Below are 18,385 nucleotides of genomic sequence, written 5' to 3' on the forward strand. Positions count from 1 at the left end.
TGGCTCAAAGTCTCAAACATCTGTATCTTGTGCAGCCTATGGACAAAAGTTCTCGGATACCAGAACCTTGCATACACATACCAGCATTTTCACAGCGGAAGCCAATGGTATCCTGCTTATTATACAACACATTAAACAACACAAGATACAGAAGTCTATAGTGTACACAGATTCTTTAAGTGTTGTCAGGGCCCTGTCTTGTGGCAAGTACAGCAAGAACCCTACTTTGAACAAGCTCCTTAACGAAAGCTATGCAGCCTACAACCTAAATCTTTCTATTGTTATTTGCTGGGTTCCAGGTCATTCTGGAATCGCGGACAATGAAATAGTGGACAGGAATGCACGAGAAGCCGCTGGTCGGCAAACCATATGTAAGGAAAGGACCTAAAGACGCCGAGGAACGTCAAACCAAAACTGAAGAAGACGAGCGAAGGGCAGGTGGCACGAAGGCGACAACAAGAAATGAAGAAGAAGAGAAGAAGGCTCGTGTGATTACGAGGCAACTGTGCGCCAATCAGCTGATGACCAGTGATGGCTCATAGAGGTGGCGTGCCACGATTGGGCCACGTGCGACCATTACGTGGCAGTAGGCTGTGTGGCTGGGGACGAGCTCTAGCAGCGGCAGACGGGAGACAGCGGGCCGAAGCGTCGGACGCAGGCGATCTAGGTTCCGGCCAGGGAACGCGGCCGTCCACGCTGCTGCCGTCCAACCACCAGCTGGGGCAACATTGCCGGCACGAGTACTGCATCTCGGGGCGTGGCCTGGTCTGCTGTTCTCTTCCTTGCCGAGGGCATCGCGGATCTCGGCGAGGCGTCTCCACGGTCAGCCGTTCGACACGGCGATGAACGTGGCCTGGCTAATGGTCACGGTTGCGTCGAGCATCGCGTCTCGGCGCGCACTCTTCGCTGGACGGGCTGGCCATTCCCCGCATGGAGCATCGCGTCTCCTATGCGGGCTGACTGCTCAGTAGTCGCACCCATGCCATCAAGCGCCGGTGTCACCAGAGTGTCGCACATCGCCAAGGAACAAGCGAGACGTTCTGCCGGGCGAGACGCGGGCGTGTGCACGGAGGACCACGGAGCTGGGCGAGGTCCAGGGTGGCCGAGGATCCAGGTGCCAGGGGAGTTGCTGGGGAGTCTCAAACATCGAGGATCGCCAGCGGTGCCGAGCCGTACCGAGAAACGTGCGAAAAAGAGCTCGAGGGTGGAGGCCACGAAGGCGGAGGAAGCGGTGCGCCGCTCGAGAGGACGAGTTCCTCGCAGCGTTCCTGAGCCGGACGTGGGACCCGTACGTGTCGGCCAGGTCGAGCTCCGGCGTGTCGGTTCGAGGTCGAGTCCGTCGGCCTGTACAAGGTCCAAGGACGGGGCCTGCTGAACGGCTCCTGCCTGGGTGCAGTGGCCGCGAGCAGGTTCGTGAGCGAGGCCTACCGGGTGTGGTCCTCGTGAGCTATGGCCTGATCCTGGACCTCGGGAGTTGCGACCCAGGCTGCTGGGTTGGTCGCGACGTCCGATTCAACGGCGCTGCACACGGTAGCGCATCCGTGTGTGGTCAGCCGTTCCAGCCGTGCCACCTTTGCCCTCGCGCACGTCGACGACCGCATCATGTCGGGACGACGGGGACCCAAACTGCGACGTTCCCATTCCTGGACCAGGAAGTGCACAAAACCAAGAAGAACAAGGTGTGCTTGTACAAGTACGTGTTTCCGCCGCACCTGCCGCACCCGACGCTGGCCTTCATCGGGCTGCTGCAGTTGCTTGGGGGTGTGTTCCCCCGCGCAGGAGGTGCAGAGCCATTGGTTCGCGCAGCTTATCAACAAGAAAGTGTCACTTCCTTCTCTAGGGTGCAATATAAAGCTTCTTTTGTTCGCATCAATTGTTGATGTTAATCCTTTCTCGTCCGCTATCGACAAACATAGTGACGAGCGTCCTTAACCATCACACCATAGATATAACCTCTGTCCCGGGTGTAGCTCTAAAACCTGTTGTACGTAAAGGTCTACGCAACCACTGGCAAGCTGAATGGGACAGAGAAGTCGACAACAAACTCCACCTTGTAAAACCCCAGCTAAGAAAAGTTATCCCACGAAAACTCAACAGGTTCGCCGAAGTCACTCTAACACGGCTCAGAATAGGCCACACTTATGCCGCACATAAACACCTTTTGACAGGCACTGATCCACCTACATGTATACACTGTGGAGAGAGTCTAACCGTTGTGCATGTCCTCATACAATGTCCTGTGCTTCACCAAACATGACTGACCCATTTCAGGGAGCTCTATCGACATCATATCCCACTTCATCCAGCGCTGTTTTTATCACTTGATGCAGTGGCTGACCTTAAAAGACTTCTTCATTATCTTGGGAAAGTCAAATTTTTAACAATGATATCATCCCATCCTAGTCACCAGGCTGCGCCTCAAGTGTGAGGTACCGCCTGGTGCATAAAAAGTATGTCTGAGCCTTCGCAGTTCTTGCTTAGGCAAGGACTTCAGCTGCGAGGGTCTTGGGCTTTGCAGACGAATTTATCATCACAGACGTCAGCCAACGAAATGAAGTTTTTTTTTCATCAAAGTGACATACATTTAAATGCACTGTGTTTTAAATGGTTTGTAGATATTTGCTACAAATCATTTGTTTTAATTTTCAAACTAATAACCGAAATGAAACAACACCTTTACTGGCGCTCTGGCCTTAGATGCCCTTGCGCCAATAAAACCTAACGTAATAATAATAATCTCATGCCTCTACTCCAGTGGATAGTCATCAGTAATCCGTACGGAAGTGACCACTTCCCCGTAGTTTTGAGCACAACTACAGCAACTGACTGTGCACCACGTGTTCCCCACTGGCTCATAAACGGAGCCGACCGGGTACAGTTTTACACCATCACTCGTTTAGCTTGCAGTGACATATGTACGTTGAGCATTGATGTTGCTGTCAATTACTTCACAGCGTTTTTTGGTTGAGGCAGCAACAAAATGCCTCCCACAAACAAATGGACACCCTGGAAATCGGCGGGTGCCGTGGTGGAACTCTTAATGCGGAAATGCACGCAAGCAGCAAAACAAAGCATGCAAGTTGCTTCGGAATTCACCGACAGCCAAAAATCTTCAAATCTTTAAGAAAATGAATTCTCAGATCAGGCGAACGCGTCGGCAGGCCAGAAGAGAAAGCTGGCAAATGTTTTTATCAGGGATCAATTCATATACACAGGAGGCTAAGGTTTGGAACATGGTTGGTAGGGTAGAAGGAAGACAAGCGCACACACTCCCACTTGTAAACACACAGGGTGACGTTTTGGAAGATCAGGCGAACTTCCTTGGTGCACACCTCAAGCGGGTGTCCAGCTCATCGCACTATATGTACTGACTCTTTCAAAAAATACAGAACAGAGATAGAAAAGCAGAAACTCAAACACAAATGTACAAGATACGAGGCGTACAACCAAGCTTTCATTTACCTGAGCTCCAAACATCACTGAATTCCTTCAGTGACTCCGCTCCAGGCTCTGTCCGTGTGGTGTACAAAATGTTAAAGAACCTACCAATTCAAACACAAAAAAACCTTAATTTGCTTGTACAATGCTATCTGGTTCTCTGGTGCTATCCCTACTTCCTGGAAGAAAAGCTACTGTTGTTCCAATTTTGAAACAGAGCAAGGACCCTTGTTCAGTTTCGAGCTATAGGCCAATAGCGCTTACAAGCTGCCTGTGCAAGCTTTTCGAAAAAATTATCAACTGCCGACTTGTACATTTCCTTGAAATAAACAATTTGCTCTACCTATTTCGGTGCGAGTTTCGAGAGGGTGGATTCACCAACGACCACCTTGCTCGTATCGAGGCACAGATCAGAAACGCTTTCGTTCATCAGCAATACTTTCTATCTGTGTTCCTCAATATTGAAAAGGCTTACGATAGAACATGGTGCTTTGGAATAATAAAAGACCTGTCCCATCTCGGTGTGTGCGGAAGAATGTTTAACATAATCGAAGGTTACTTGTCAAATCGGATATGCCGAGTTCGAGTAGGCAGCATTCTTTCCCAAACTTTTGTCCAAGAAACAGGCGTGCGGCAAGGTGGTGTCTTAGTTGCACAATTTTTCTCATCAAAATGAATTTTTTCCGCTTGTCCATTTCTCGCAATGTGTTTTATTGTACATATGTGGATGACGTCCAGCTTGGTTTTAGATCTTGCAATCTGGTCTTGTGTGAGCACCAGGATCAGCTTGGTTTGAACAAAGTCTCCAACAAGGGCTGAAGAAAACGGGTTCCGGCTGAATGCACAGAAAAGCACGTGTGTCTTGTTTTCCAGGAAAAGAGGTTTTCATTCCGAACCTGATATTCAACTGCATGGACAACGCCTTTCTGTTAACACCGAACACAAATTCTTAGGTCCCATCCTGGACACCAAGCTAACCTTCATACCAAACATTAAGTATTTGAAAAACAAGTGCATAAAAGCCATGAACGTTCTGAAAGTGTTGTCACGCACTATGTGGGGAAGTGACAAGAAGTGTCTAGTGAATTTGTATAAAAGCCTCATACGTACTTGCCTAGACTATGAGGCAATAGCATACCACTCTGCGACACCTACTGCCCTTAAAATGCTTGACCCTGTTCATCATCTTGGCATCCGTCTCTCCACAGGTGCTTTTTGCACTAGCCCCGTGGAAAGCCTCTATGTGGAATCAAACGAATGGTCGCTCCACCTACAGAGATGTTACATGTCTTTTGAATACTCCTAATGTAAACGCAGACAAGGATCACGCATCACAAACCACAATCAATGACATGTCAAGCCTTGCTGTGTTTGAAAAACGGCCTTCTATGAGACAGCCCTACTCACTCCATGGGGGAGAGGGGGGCCTGGCGAAGGAAACCGGTGTGCCGCTTGAACATCGTTTGATGGCTTTCGCAGTGTACCTGCCACCGTGGCAATGGCAGGCAATAGATTGCGACGTGTCTTTTTGGAGGTTACGAAGCATGCGCCAATTGCACACATCCAGACACACTTCCTAGAACTACAACATAAATACACATGTCTTGAGTTCTTCACGGATGCTTCCAAGTACGGCACTTCTGTCTCGCACGCAGCCATCTGCCCATCCTTTTCGGAAGCCGGCATTTTGCACCCTGATTCAAGCATTTTCACAGGCAAAGCTAACGCGATACTCGTGGCCGTCAAACACATTAAAGAAATAAAACTACAGAAGGCAGTAATATATACAGATTCTCTCAGAGTAGTAAAAGCTCTCAAAACTCTTGTAAAGCACAAGAACCCTGTCCTTGCGTCGCTCTGTTCGCTCTTATGTACAGTCTACTCATCTAAGCAGGATTTTATAGTCTGCTGGGTGGCAGGACACCGCGAAATTCAAGGCAACGTTTTGGTGAACCAGCTAGGTAAATCCGCCAATGAAACCGTTTCCAATACATCGATACCAGTTCCTCACTCTACTTGAAACCTTTTTTAAAACGAAAGCTCAGAGGCTATTGGCAGGTCATATGGGACACACACACAGATAAGTTGCATGTCATCAAGCCACAACTTGGTCATTGGCCACCAGTATGAAAGTCACGCCACTCAGAAGTAATCCTTACAAGGTTAAGAACAGAGCATACACATACAACACATTCATTTCTTTTGTCCTGAGGCGATCCACCTTTGTGTGATAGATGTGAAGAAGCACTCACTGTACTTCACATTTTAATCCAGTGTAAAGAATTAGAAGCGCTGAGAAGACAACACTTTCCGTTACCCTACCTACAACAGATACTACACCACCCTGCAATGTTCTTCAGTAGGGAACCACTTTTTAATCATAAAGCATTGTTAGCGTTTTTAAAATAAATTCGTACCTTTCATACCATATACTCAGGCATTCGGTAGTACGACCTCTCCAGAGAGGTCTCCGCTGAGGTGGCTGCACTCAATAAAGCACTTGCCTAATGGCCCTTGGACGCAAGGGTGTGAACGAGTGAGGCACTTGTGCTGATGCCATACATGTCCACCATCGTTTTTATTACAACAAAGTTTCGTCATCTGTTAACACCATACACCTTTCATAGCACTGTCATGATTTTATTACTTCTATGTTTTTACCCACTTTAGTGCGAGGAATTTCAGGGCCCTTATACAGCCACTTATCACAATGATTGTTCATATCTCTAGTCAATCGAAATGGCGCTCTTTGGCCATCAATTGGCCCTTCCGCCATTAAAAAATACTCATCATCATCGAAGTGTGTTTTTTTGCATTTTCTTTTATAAGTTTTACTAATAAAGCCCTTCGTAAACTAGCACACGACGGGACCCGATCTTTTACGACCGCCACACTGTCCTGAAGGCCGGGGTGTTTTGCACAAATGCTTTTTATTAGGCCGCTAACTGAGCGCGCGACGTTGGCATTGATTGGGTGTGATTTGTGGTGTGCGTTTGAAGTGCGCGCCTTTAAAAAAAGGGTGCGTCACGGAAAAAAAAAGAGATAACAGTGTGCACCTGTGGTATTACTCAGACGAGAACAATGACTTTGAAGAGCGTCAGGCACGAGAACCCGTGGCATGAAGAAAACAAAAGACAAAAGAACCAATGATCACAGACCATGGATATAGATCACAGCAGTATCTACAATAAGAACGAGACAAGTGGGCCAGATGGCAGCAGAAGCCTGAGCAGAGCAGAAGAGCAAGAGGAGTTCGAACAGGACGGGGGTACGAGGAGGTCGTCACCGGACCGGGTGCTGAAGATGGGCCGTCGGGCGTCGGATCCAAGCCTCCAGGACTTCAACCGGCCGGGGACGCGAGTTTACAAAGGCGAGCGGATAGAGCGCCCCGCAATGCACCGCGGCCCAGTCGCGGGACGCGAGTTTACAAAGGCGAGCGGATAGAGCCCCCCACAATGCACCGTGGCCCAGCGCTCTTGGAGGCTGTGCATTTCCGCCGGCCTAACTGTGTCATCGCGCTGTAGCTCCCCGCACTTTCGCATAGCGTTTCCGGGAGGCTGCTGCTGCAGCTAGCGTGGGGTCGCGCTCGCGGGAAAGAAGCCCTGCCAAGGCATACGGCCCTGCAATCGGATGCTCGCGAAGTAATCGTGTGCGGCTCGTCTGACCGAACACGCTGCGCTAAGTTAGATACTCGTGAATGAAGCGTGTGCCCCCACCTCTCACTGCCGAAAAGCAGCGCCATTCAGGACGCAATGAAGCCGAGTCGCCACTACGCCTGTTGCCAAGTGCTCGGAAGGAAGCCCTGCGCCGAGTAGGACACTCGCGAAAGAAGCGTGTGCGCCCACCTCCCGCTGAACGAACGCCCTACGCCGAGTTGGATGCTCATGAAGAAAGCGTGTGCCCCACCTTTCACTGCCGAGCCGCAAAGCCGCGTCGTTCTAGATGCATTGAAGCCGAGTCGACTGACTACGCCTGGTACACCTAGGCCTGCTGCGAAAAACGCCACACCGGAGATTACTGCACTCCACTTGGTGAGTTTTTGTTGATTCTCAGCATGCGGTTATTGAAAGCGCGCTTCTGATACTGTCGTTTTAAATAAGGCTACGAACTGTGCTCGGGCAAAAAGCACAGAAATGTAGTGGTGATACATGCGTGCGATCTTAAAATCCTTGAAAGCCTGCGCGCAAACTTTATCGTGCGTCACTACCACATTGTGGAAGCTGAAAGGAAAGCATGCGGCCTCAAGACCTTGTCTTTAGTCGAACTAATTTAAGATAAGAGAATTAAACTTAATAAAGAGCTCTTCGCGGATGTTTTTCTTTCTATGGATTCACTGCAATACGGCCCCACGTTCAGGTGAAGGCAAGTTAGACTCGCAGTTGTCCTCGCCCCGTTTGTGGTTGTCGCTTTTTTTTCGCCCCCTGTGTATTATGGGATCTGAAAATAATCTGCTACCCTTCTCTATGAAACTGTCGAGTGCACTCCATGCGGCTCAACTCTGCATGGTGTCTCCTTTGAGAGGCTTCTTCAATAAAAGAATGTATTAGGGCGAAGCTTACTAAACTCACAGCTGCCAACTGTTGTACCCATGCAAAAATAAATATGCGATACATGAGATAACAATTTATTAACATGAAAACTGTCCCATGAGAGAACACTAAAGGTATTTACAGGAGAATGGCACAACAAAGATAAAACTTTATGCGTCAAGCATAGACGTACGTGAATGTATACATTGGTGAGTTCATGTATGAAAAGACATGGTTATAACTCTGAAAAGCACAATGACCTCTGCTTGCAGTGCAAGCTGAAGGAAAAAAGAGAAGGTAGACAGGAAAGAGCGTACTCTTTCCTGTCCCCCTTCTTGTTTTTCCTTCAGCTTGCACTGCAAGCAGAGTTTTCAAGTATGAAACCAACTAGTCTGCAAAGAAGTATTGATTCAAAAAGCACAAAGTCTTTGTTAGAATTTTAGGGGAAGCGGCATGGAAGGCACGTATATGAAATGGACACTGTCGACACGATGCTATCATGCCAATATGTGTAAAGTACACAGATGCAGCATTGTGCATACACAGGCAATATCAATTTGACTTTCTGTTGACCAGAAAGCGCTATACTGCACATAGGCTCAGCCATCTTGAGACTAGAGTAGGGCGCTATTGTTTTGAGCTAAAATTAAAAATGCAAGTGGCACATCGGCACTAAAAATGTGGGCTCAATAGTTGGCCATCATATAATGGTGCACTGGATGATGTGGTGTTCACAGAAGGGCATACTATTGCTGACAGCACAGGTAGTTTGCCGGGTTAACGCATAAGTGTGCATTGCAGGGAACTTGATGGTGACAAGTGGTGTTCTGGTACCGTTTTATACATTGAGTGATGTGGGCCGACGGCACTGAGCACCAACCCACCACATCTAGTGGCGACCTGCAGGTTGCGTCATTGAAATACCGGCCGCGGTGGCAGTCTCGATGCAGCACATTGGAATGAAAAAAAAAGGATGAGTGCACTTTACAATGGGACGGCGTGTCATAACTTAAATTAGCTCAATCGGCCGCTATCAAGCTAGGTATCAAATAAGAATAAACAGCAAACAACAAAATGGAGAGGGTGAAATAAAAAAAACCATGCTAAGTTGTCAATACACTGTAATGTTGCTAATTAGACGAGTCGGAACAAGAAAAGTACGGTTAAAGTCTAGAAACGCGCGCGACTACACTTTCTGGAAGCTGATAGCAGTTTCTTGAGGTGCCTTCTGGGAAAACCTCATAGGGTACTTCAGTGATTCGTTGTAAAACCTTGTAAGACCTGAAATAGAATCATAGCCCAAAAACCTTCTCCAAAAATATGTATGTGCCCCAACGGGTGTTTCATAAATGATATTGTTACTGGTAGATGACAGAAAACAGGTATAATTACAATATTTACACTCACAGTAATGCGGGTAAAAACAACTAAGATAGCGAGAGCAGGCACCACCTGGTCCTTCACTTTTTCGTCCTCTCTATGTGAGCGGCACATAACGTTACCCTCCGGCGGTGAAGGCACTGACTTGGTGCAGTCAGAGAAAGATGGTATAGTGATTGTTATTATACATGTGCGTTGTGGCAGCCCGATGTATGACATGGCTTCAGACGTGCAACGTAAATGATGTTGGTACGGGGTTGAGTCGAGAAGGACAAAGACAATTCAATTTCTTATCTCACGTCGGTCCCTTGGCGGTGCACAGGGTACGGTTCGGAGGGCGGGAACAGTAGCTTTGTAAAAAGCCCAATACAGCGTGCTGGAGACCACAGCACAGGAATTCTGGAGAAAAGTGGGTGTTTGTATGACTGCTCTCGTAACGAAACTGTTTGCCCGTTTGCGAGTCGGTTAGCCGAACGCACACAAGCTGACATGTATGGTCGGCATGGGCTTTAGCTTATTTAGCATATTTAGTGGGTGGGCATGTTGAAGGAGGCATCATTGGTGTCCATAGGCAGCATTGGATTTCAGCCAAATAAAATAAAGGCGAACAGCCAGCTGCCCCATGTTACGACGTATATGTTGCACAAGACTAAGACATCTTGTGTGTAAACCATCTACAGCTCCATTGAGGTTTGGGCATGGCACGAGAGTTCTTTATGTTCGCGTGCAACGAGCTTTCCGAAAAGGTGTTTCATTTTTTTGTTTACATACGTCTTTTTTGTTACGTACGTTTACATTTTCCTCGTGTGTGTCGAACCACACACTGGCCCTACCCCGGACGTTTGCAAGCATCAAAGTCGAATCCCAGTGATTGGTCTTGCTGCTGCACTCTTAGTTGGCCAGCCACTTCTCCACGTGACCGTTATCAGTCCTGCAGAAGGGACCTGGGTCTGGGAGGTGGGTCACGACGTGACTGGGTGAATTCGGCATAGCGAGGGCTGGATCAGCAGAACTGTCTGCCGGCATGATGGACTGTCCAAGAATACGCCCGCTGCAAAGTTCTGTTGTGTGCTCCTGATGTGCCCAGCACCTCCACCAAAGATGTTACGGAGAGATGACAGAAAACGAGTGTATTTACAATATTCACAGTAACAGTACTGCGGGTAAAAACAACCACGATGGCCAGGACAGGCACCACCTAGTCTTCTCACTTCTTCGTTTTCTAGGTAAGCGGTACATAACAATACTGTCAGTGCCGTGGTTTTAGGACGTTAACCCCCCGCCCCTCCAAAAAACACAATTGAAGACCTCATAACTCCTGACGGTAAGGCAAAACAAAAGTCACTCATGGTGGAATAGCACAATGTTACTGCACAACATTGATGAGTATCTGATTGTGACTTGTAAGAGCCACACCTGGTGGATCCAAGGGACTAGTGGGATTAGTGGGCACCATTCTTTAACATCAGCTTTGACAAGGCTGTATGCATGATACTGAGGTAGTAGGGCAGAGCCAAATGCATATGCCTGTGGCTAAGGTGGCCAATTGTAAGGTTGTGATATTACAGCTAATGCGAGGAGTTGTTCTCGCTTTGGTTCAATGAAAGATGAAGCATCAAGTGCAGCGGTGGCGGTGAGCTGCTCCTTCGCTTAGATTTAGGTGCACTTTAAAGAATCCCACATGGCCTAATTTGATCCGAAGTCACCCACTGTGGGCCCCGTCGCGGTGGTCTAGTGGCTAAAATACTTGGCTGCTGACCCGCAGGCCATGGGATTGAATCCCGGCTTCGGTGACTACATTTCCGATGGAGGCGAAAATGGTGTAGGCCAGTGTGCCCAGATTTGGGAGCCCGTTAAAAAACCCCAGGTGGTTGAAATTTTCGGAGCCCTCCACTACGGCGTCTCTCATAATCATATGGTGGTTTTGCGACGTCAAACCCCACATATCATTAGTTGCCCACTGCAGTGTGCTTCACAATCATATCATCGTTTCGCCACATAAAACGGAAGAAATTATGTTTCAAACTAAGTTGGCTCTGTGCCTAGAACTGTCGTGCGCCCAGTTGGTGGGAGGCAGCTGCCATTCAGTGCAGCCTTGCACCAGGCACATTTTTCTCTATGTTGTGGCTCAAAGAATGGGGCCTCTTCTTTGCTTTCTTGGCAGCTGGCTCAACTGCTAGGCACCCTGTAGGGACCCTCTTGGACGCCATTGTAAGCCCTGGCCTATGCCTAGCAGTGCTGATTGGTTGCACCCTTATGTGACGGGCCTGGCAACGTCTTGCTGCAGCGGTAGCCTAGAGTGCCAGTTTCAGTCCTGTCCCATCGCTGCTGTTCTGAACACGAGCAAGGCCTCCTCTCCAAGGCCCTTCACGATATCAAGGTAAGCTGGATTGTGTGCATTCATACAATGCACACGCCGCAACTGGACCTCCAGGAACTCATATGCATGTTGTTGGGCCTGCACCAAAGTGGTGAAAGAAATATACTTCACGTGTACAACACACCAACAAGAACTGCACAATTATTTTGCTCCTCTCTAACTGCAGACAACTGCTCGGGAATAAAGTTCAAGCTGAGGAGTCAGTTTAAGTTAAGTTTTTCCTGTCACCTGCTTTGACTATTCTGCTAGTGGAAGTGCTGCTAATATCAACAATTGGTGACCTGTAGTCCCAAACGTGGAACAATACGACACCGGTAGTGTTGAAATCTTGAAATTGCCCTCAGAATGATGACATCCACCGATATATTTCTGAGCTTTCAGAGCTTCACAGAAAATAAACATTGCTGGCATTAAATGATATATTTGCCACCATGCCTGTGAAGGCTTTGCAAAACAATTTCCAGAATATATTTCCCTTTGCAGCTTTTTGTACCTGGCATATGCTGTGTTGCAAGAGGCAGTTGAGCTATTTGCTGCATTGAATTTAATATCTGTTTCTAAAGTGTATACTATTGAATTGTGAAGTCTTAATGCATCTTATAATCCTTGCATAAATCAGGCAGTCATATGCACGGATGTTTATTTGAACAGGTACATGCGTAAGGACTGGCTCTTACCTATACAAGGTTGGATGATGAGGGGTCTAAGCAAGCAATGATCCTGTGATAATTCGAATGGCATTTCACCCCAGCAGAGAATTATTTTTAAATGATTCAAAAATATAATAAGGTGTAATTAATTGCAAGATCCTGGGTGACCTTTATGGTCTCATAGTTTCCTAAAAGTAACTCTGGCACTGCAGTCGTTCAGTTGCCATGGAAATGATGGATACTTCACAGATTTGTCTAGCTTTCGTGTTTGCAGGCTTCCCATGCACTTGTGGCTGTGTTTATAGCTATGCATTGATTTTAAACCTTTACTAAACTTTGTCTTGTGGCAAAGCGAATTGAGGCCACATGGAGCTAAAAGAACGAACATTAGACGCATTCGTGTACTACCCATCCCTGCCATGCTAGCTGAAGTGCTGTGTGTTGCAGCAGCCGCAGACACTAGCATCAAAGTTCCCTTTGTTTCATTCAGAACATGCTCTATGCTTTAGAACATCCTCCAGTGTATCTCTGTGCATGGTCTGCACCTTCCACCGTGGTCTGCACTCCTGCTTTTATTTCAATTTCATGTAACGACTATGTGGCACTTGTAACCAGGTATGTTTTTTTTTTACTTGCCATCAAGTTTTCATGACTGCTTGTTGGACAAGGGCGGGTTGTAGAAAAAAGAAGAGAAAAATATCATGTGGAGGTGCTCGGCCGCATATTATAACGTTGTGCGGGTCCCCACAGCTTCACCGCATTACACATGCATGCTGCACTGAAGCGCCAAAAAAGAAAAGAAAACACGGGCACGTTTTTCTGCAGGACGCACCAAAAAAAATTTTGTTTTTGTTCGAACCTTACTTGCGCTGATAGGCAATATTTAGGCAGCGGCGTTCTTTTGCCTTAATGATGGCGTATTATCTTGTCCGTGTTATATAGCAAGGAGGCGTTGAATATACGAACGGGCGAGGCCGGAAGCTTTACTTGTTTTAAGCAGCACAATGGCGTTTGGAAGCTCTTCGTATTGCATGGCATGTTCCCTATTCATAATGCGTAGCTTAGAAGTCAGGGCTGAGCATCAGCTAAAGCTAATTAACGCTGAAGTGACGACCGCGACGTAGCGAAGTGTGATTTTTCCGAAACCCCCTTTCTCACTAGCGACGAGGCAAGGCTTGCAACAAGTACGTCATCGCGTTGTTTTGTGTTCATTGCATACGACTTAGTAAACATCCAAACTTACATCGTTGATAACAGGCCGGCAAAACTTTGGGCAGAGCGAGGAGCGCAGCGCAGCGGTAAAGTGAGCTTATAGCTCACTTTAGCAGCGGCGATACAAGGCGCGCGCACTGCTTGAAACAAGAAAGATTGCCAGATGTCAATCGTAGAAGGTTTTCCTTTTCTTGATCACATCGTTCCAGTGCCCACTTGCGTCATGAACGAGTCGGATTTCGGTTGCGAGAGGCGACAGGTGGGCGCACACGATTTCTTCGCGAGTATCCAACTCAAACTCGGCGCAGGGCCACAGGCCTTGGCAGGGCTTCCTTCCTCGAGCGCGACCCCCCTGCTAGCTGCAGCAGCAGCCTCCGGCAACGCTATGCGAAAGTTTGGGGAGCGACAGCGCGATGACATAGTTAGGCCGGCGGAAATGCATAGCCTCCAAGAGCGTTGCGCCGCGGTGCATTGTGGGGGGCTCTATCCGCTCGCCTTTGTAAACTCGCGTCCGGGCTGGCCGCTCAAGCGTGGGGGGGGGGGGGGGGGGAATAAGTGTGAGCATAATTTATGCGCGTCATCTTGTCATAGGTACATACTCATCATCATCAGTCTGACCTGTGTTGTGGGGCAGAGGCTCGGCAAGTAAAAGAAGTGTCTTGCAGCAAAAACGTTGCCTTACAAGATATATATATATAACGTTCATAATGTGGTTTATTTCGACTTTCGGCCTCGAGTGTCTGGCCTTCATCAGGATTGCCTCCCATATATATATATATATATATATATATATATATATATATATATATATTTATATTTATATATATATATATATTTATATTTATATATATAAGGGAAAAAGTGTATACCTAAGGGCTCGTTTTTCCGTGTTTTAACACAATATTAATGAGATATAACAGACAGTAATGCCAAGGAATGTACAGGGAAGTTATTATTAGAACCAATGGAATGTAAATAAGAAGAAAGAAAAGTAGATGAAAAAATAACCAGCCGTGAGCAGGAATCGAAGCTACAACCTTCGAATAACGCGTTCGATGCTCTAACCACTGAGCTACCACAGCTTTTTTTTTTTTCTTTATTAACCACTGAGGTACCACAGCGGCCCTCCCTCCATCCACTTTTTTGGGTTTATATGTGAATTTAGAAGTAGGAGTGACAGTCAGCGCCATCTATAAGCCAAACGACGAGTGTGAAAACACTCTTATGTGCATGTTTGGCGTCACATAGCACGTGAACTTATTATGAGCGGGCAGCTGATTAATTGTCCCTCTTTATACAACCTAAACACAACAAGTCTGCCAGTACGAGACCCTCGTTCAATGAAATAACGGAAAGAAGTGTATACCTAAGGGCTCGTTTTTCCGTGTTTTAACACAACAATAATGAGATATAACAGACAGTAATGCCAAGGAATGTACAGGGGAAGTTATTAATAGAACCAATGGAATGTAAATAAGAAGAAAGAAAAGTGGATGAAAAAATAGCCAGCCGTGAGCAGGAATCAAACGTACGACCTTCGAATAACGCGTTCGATGCTCTAACCACTGAGCTACCACAGCTTTTTTTTTCTTTATTAACCACTGAGGTACCACAGCCGCCTTCCCTCCATCCACTTTTTTGGGTTTATATGTGAATTTAGAAGTAGGAGTGACAGTCAGCGCCATCTATAAGCCAAACGACGAGTGTGAAAACACTCTTATGCGCATGTTTGGCGTCACGTAGCACGTGAACTTATTATGAGCGGGCAGCTGATTAATTGTCCCTCTTTATACAACCTAAACACAACAAGTCTGCCAGTACGAGACCCTCGTTCAATGAAATAACGGAAAGAAGTGTATACCTAAGGGCTCGTTTTTCCGTGTTTTAACACAACAATAATGAGATATAACAGACAGTAATGCCAAGGAACGTACAGGGGAAGTTATTATTAGAACCAATGGAATGTAAATAAGAAGAAAGAAAAGTGGATGAAAAAATAGCCAGCCGTGAGCAGGAATCAAACCTACGACCTTCGAATAACGCGTTCGATGCTCCAGCCACTGAGCTACCAAAGCGGCCTTCTCTCCATCCACTTTTTTGGGTTTATATGTGAATTTAGAAGTAGGAGTGACAGTCAGCGCCATCTATAAGCCAAACAACGAGTGTGAAAACACTCTTATGCGCATGTTTGGCGTCACGTAACACGTGAACTTATTATGAGCGGGCAGCTGATTAATTGTCCCTCTTTATACAACCTAAACACACCAAGTCTGCCAGTACGAGACCCTCGTTCAATGAAATAAGGGAAAGAATTGTATACCTAAGGGCTCGTTTTTTCGTGTTTTAACACAATATTAATGAGATATAACAGACAGTAATGCTAAGGAATGTACAGGGGAAGTTATTATTAGAACCAATGGAATGTAAATAAGAAGAAAGAAAAGTGGATGAAAAAATAACCAGCCGTGAGCAGGAATCGAACCTACGACATTCGTATAACGCGTCCGATGCTTAACCACTGAGCTACCAAAGCGGCCTTCCCTCCATCCACTTTTTTGGGTTTATATGGGAATTTAGAAGTGGGAGTGACAGTCAGCGCCATCTATAAGCCAAACAACGAGCCAAACAATATATATATATATATATATATATATATATATATATATATATATATATATATATATATATATATATATATATATATATATATATAAGAAGAGAATAGACACAACTTTTGCATTATTTTTATTTCCAACGGCTTCGACCAGTGGATCGGTCTTCGTCAGCATTTGCGAACCCTGAGGAAGACTGGTGCACTGGTCGAAGTCGTTGAAAATAAAATTAGGGCAACCACTAACTTGTGTCTCTTGCCTTCCTAATTAGGTTTGGCCCATTGGAAAAACATCTACTGTGTATATATTGTTCAGGCGTTTATTAGCCGGCAACCAGCGACAGTGACGCTATGGCGACAGTGACGGTCAAGCACGAACTCCCAACGCGAGCGGCGTCCTTGTTGGGTAGCCCCAGTAGAGAGTACTCGAGAGTTTGATCCATTTCCGAGTTCGGAGGTTTTGCTTATATTATCCCGGGGTCGAAGAGGGAGCCACATGGCGACCTAACCTAAGACCTTAGACGACATCTATGAAATATTTGCACGACAGCAACCAAACATACTTTGCTTACAGGAAACACACCTAAAACCTACACACACTAGCCTTTTGAAAAGATATGTGGTATACCGAAAGGACAGACAGGGCGCTGCCCATTCATCTGGTGGTGTCGCTATCGTAGTGCAGAAAGCAGTTCCGTCTCAAAGCCTCACTCTGCTTACTGACTTAGAAGCAGTGGCAATACGAACCCCAATTTTTGGACGAGTAACAACCGTGTGTTCACTATACATCCCTCCAGACCACCAACTCTCTGCTAAAGAATTTGAAACGCTCATCGACCAGCTTCCGCATCCATTTCTGTTAATCGGAGATTTTAACGCGCACCACCCTTTATGGGGATGTAGAAGAACGGATTCTCGAGGCTCCTTAATCGAAAACTTTCTGTTGTCCTCCGGCTCCTGTATATTTAATAAAAAAGAGCCAACATATTTTAACGCAGCGCACTACTCATACACAGCAATAGATCTTGCTATCGGATCTCCTTCACTCTTGGCAACCACTGAATGGGCTGTAATTCATAACCTCTATGGAAGTGATCATTTTCCTGTTTGTCTAAAATACAAAGGAAATACGAGTACAATGACTGTGAATGTAACCAGGTTTCGAGAACAGGGTGCGAACTGGACGAAATTCCGAAAACTCTCAAAACTATCGCGCTCATCAATTGAAACCCTAGGCATCGATGAATCTGAAGCGTTGGTCACACTACACATTGTACAGGCCGCAGAGCAATCCATCCCACATACATCTAACAATACACAGAACAAAAGACGACCTTGGTGGAACTCTGAGTGCAAAAATGCTCGTGACAATCAAAACAAAGCATGGTCGAAATTCCGCAGGTATCCTACTGTCGAAAACTTGGTGAATTTTAAGCGTGCAAAAGCAAACAGTAGACGTGTCCGACAAGAGTCTAAACGACAGAGCTGGCAATCCTTCCTCTCATCCGTGAACTCTTACACTGACACACATAAGGTCTATAACAGAGTAAGAGCACTCCAATTGCACAGCACTCATTCGATGCCCCTTGTTAGTACTGCTGGTGATACACTTGAACACCAGGCAGATGCCTTAGGCCAACACTTCGAGTATATTTTCAGCTCAGCACATTATACAGACTCCTTTAGGCGATACAAACTTGCCGAGGAACGTAAACCTATTCGTGATGACAGGCCATTGGCGGGAGGGTACAATGCCCCCTTTACTATAGGGGAACTAAAGGCAGCACTGGCAAAGTGCGGCAGCTCAGCAGCTGGCTCGGACAGGATTACTTACGGCATGCTGAAACACCTACACGAAGAAACGCTTGACGTCATCCTCATTCTTTTCAGCAGTGTATGGTCCTCTGGGCGTCTGCCCATGACCTGGAAAAAGGCAGTTATCATACCCATCCTTAAACAAGCAAAAAAAGCCACACTTGCTCATAGTTACAGGCCTATAGCGCTGACCAGCTGTTTGGGCAAGGTGTTTGAAAATATGGTGAATCGCCGCCTTATGTATTACCTTGAATACAATGGCCTCCTTGATCGTCATCAAGCTGGATTCAGGTCTGGCCGGTCGACAACTGACCAACTGGTAGCATTTGAATCCTATGTCAGGGATGCCTTCATTCATAAACAGCACTGC

At 46.6% G+C, this 18,385-nt stretch overlaps 1 protein-coding gene across 5 annotated transcripts in view; it reads left to right on the top strand.

Moving 5' to 3' along the window:
- LOC119167626 (uncharacterized) overlaps positions 1 to 18,385 on the top strand; it is a 215,277-nt gene that overhangs the window by 117,281 nt on the left and 79,611 nt on the right. For 2 of the 5 annotated variants that reach the window (XM_075866013.1, XM_075866016.1), the window contains exon 4: positions 11,512 to 11,727. The exons of 1 other annotated variant lie outside the window; for it this stretch is intronic. The gene's annotated coding sequence lies outside the window, so the exon portion shown is untranslated. Of the gene's footprint in view, positions 1 to 299; positions 1,127 to 4,777; positions 7,470 to 11,511; positions 11,728 to 18,385 lie in introns of those variants that run through there. 2 more of the 5 variants (XR_012884134.1, XR_012884136.1) reach the window with 2 other exon arrangements.

The sequence above is a fragment of the Rhipicephalus microplus genome, chromosome 6 (assembly GCF_043290135.1).
Source record: "Rhipicephalus microplus isolate Deutch F79 chromosome 6, USDA_Rmic, whole genome shotgun sequence".
In the NCBI taxonomy this organism is placed as follows: domain Eukaryota; kingdom Metazoa; phylum Arthropoda; class Arachnida; order Ixodida; family Ixodidae; genus Rhipicephalus; species Rhipicephalus microplus.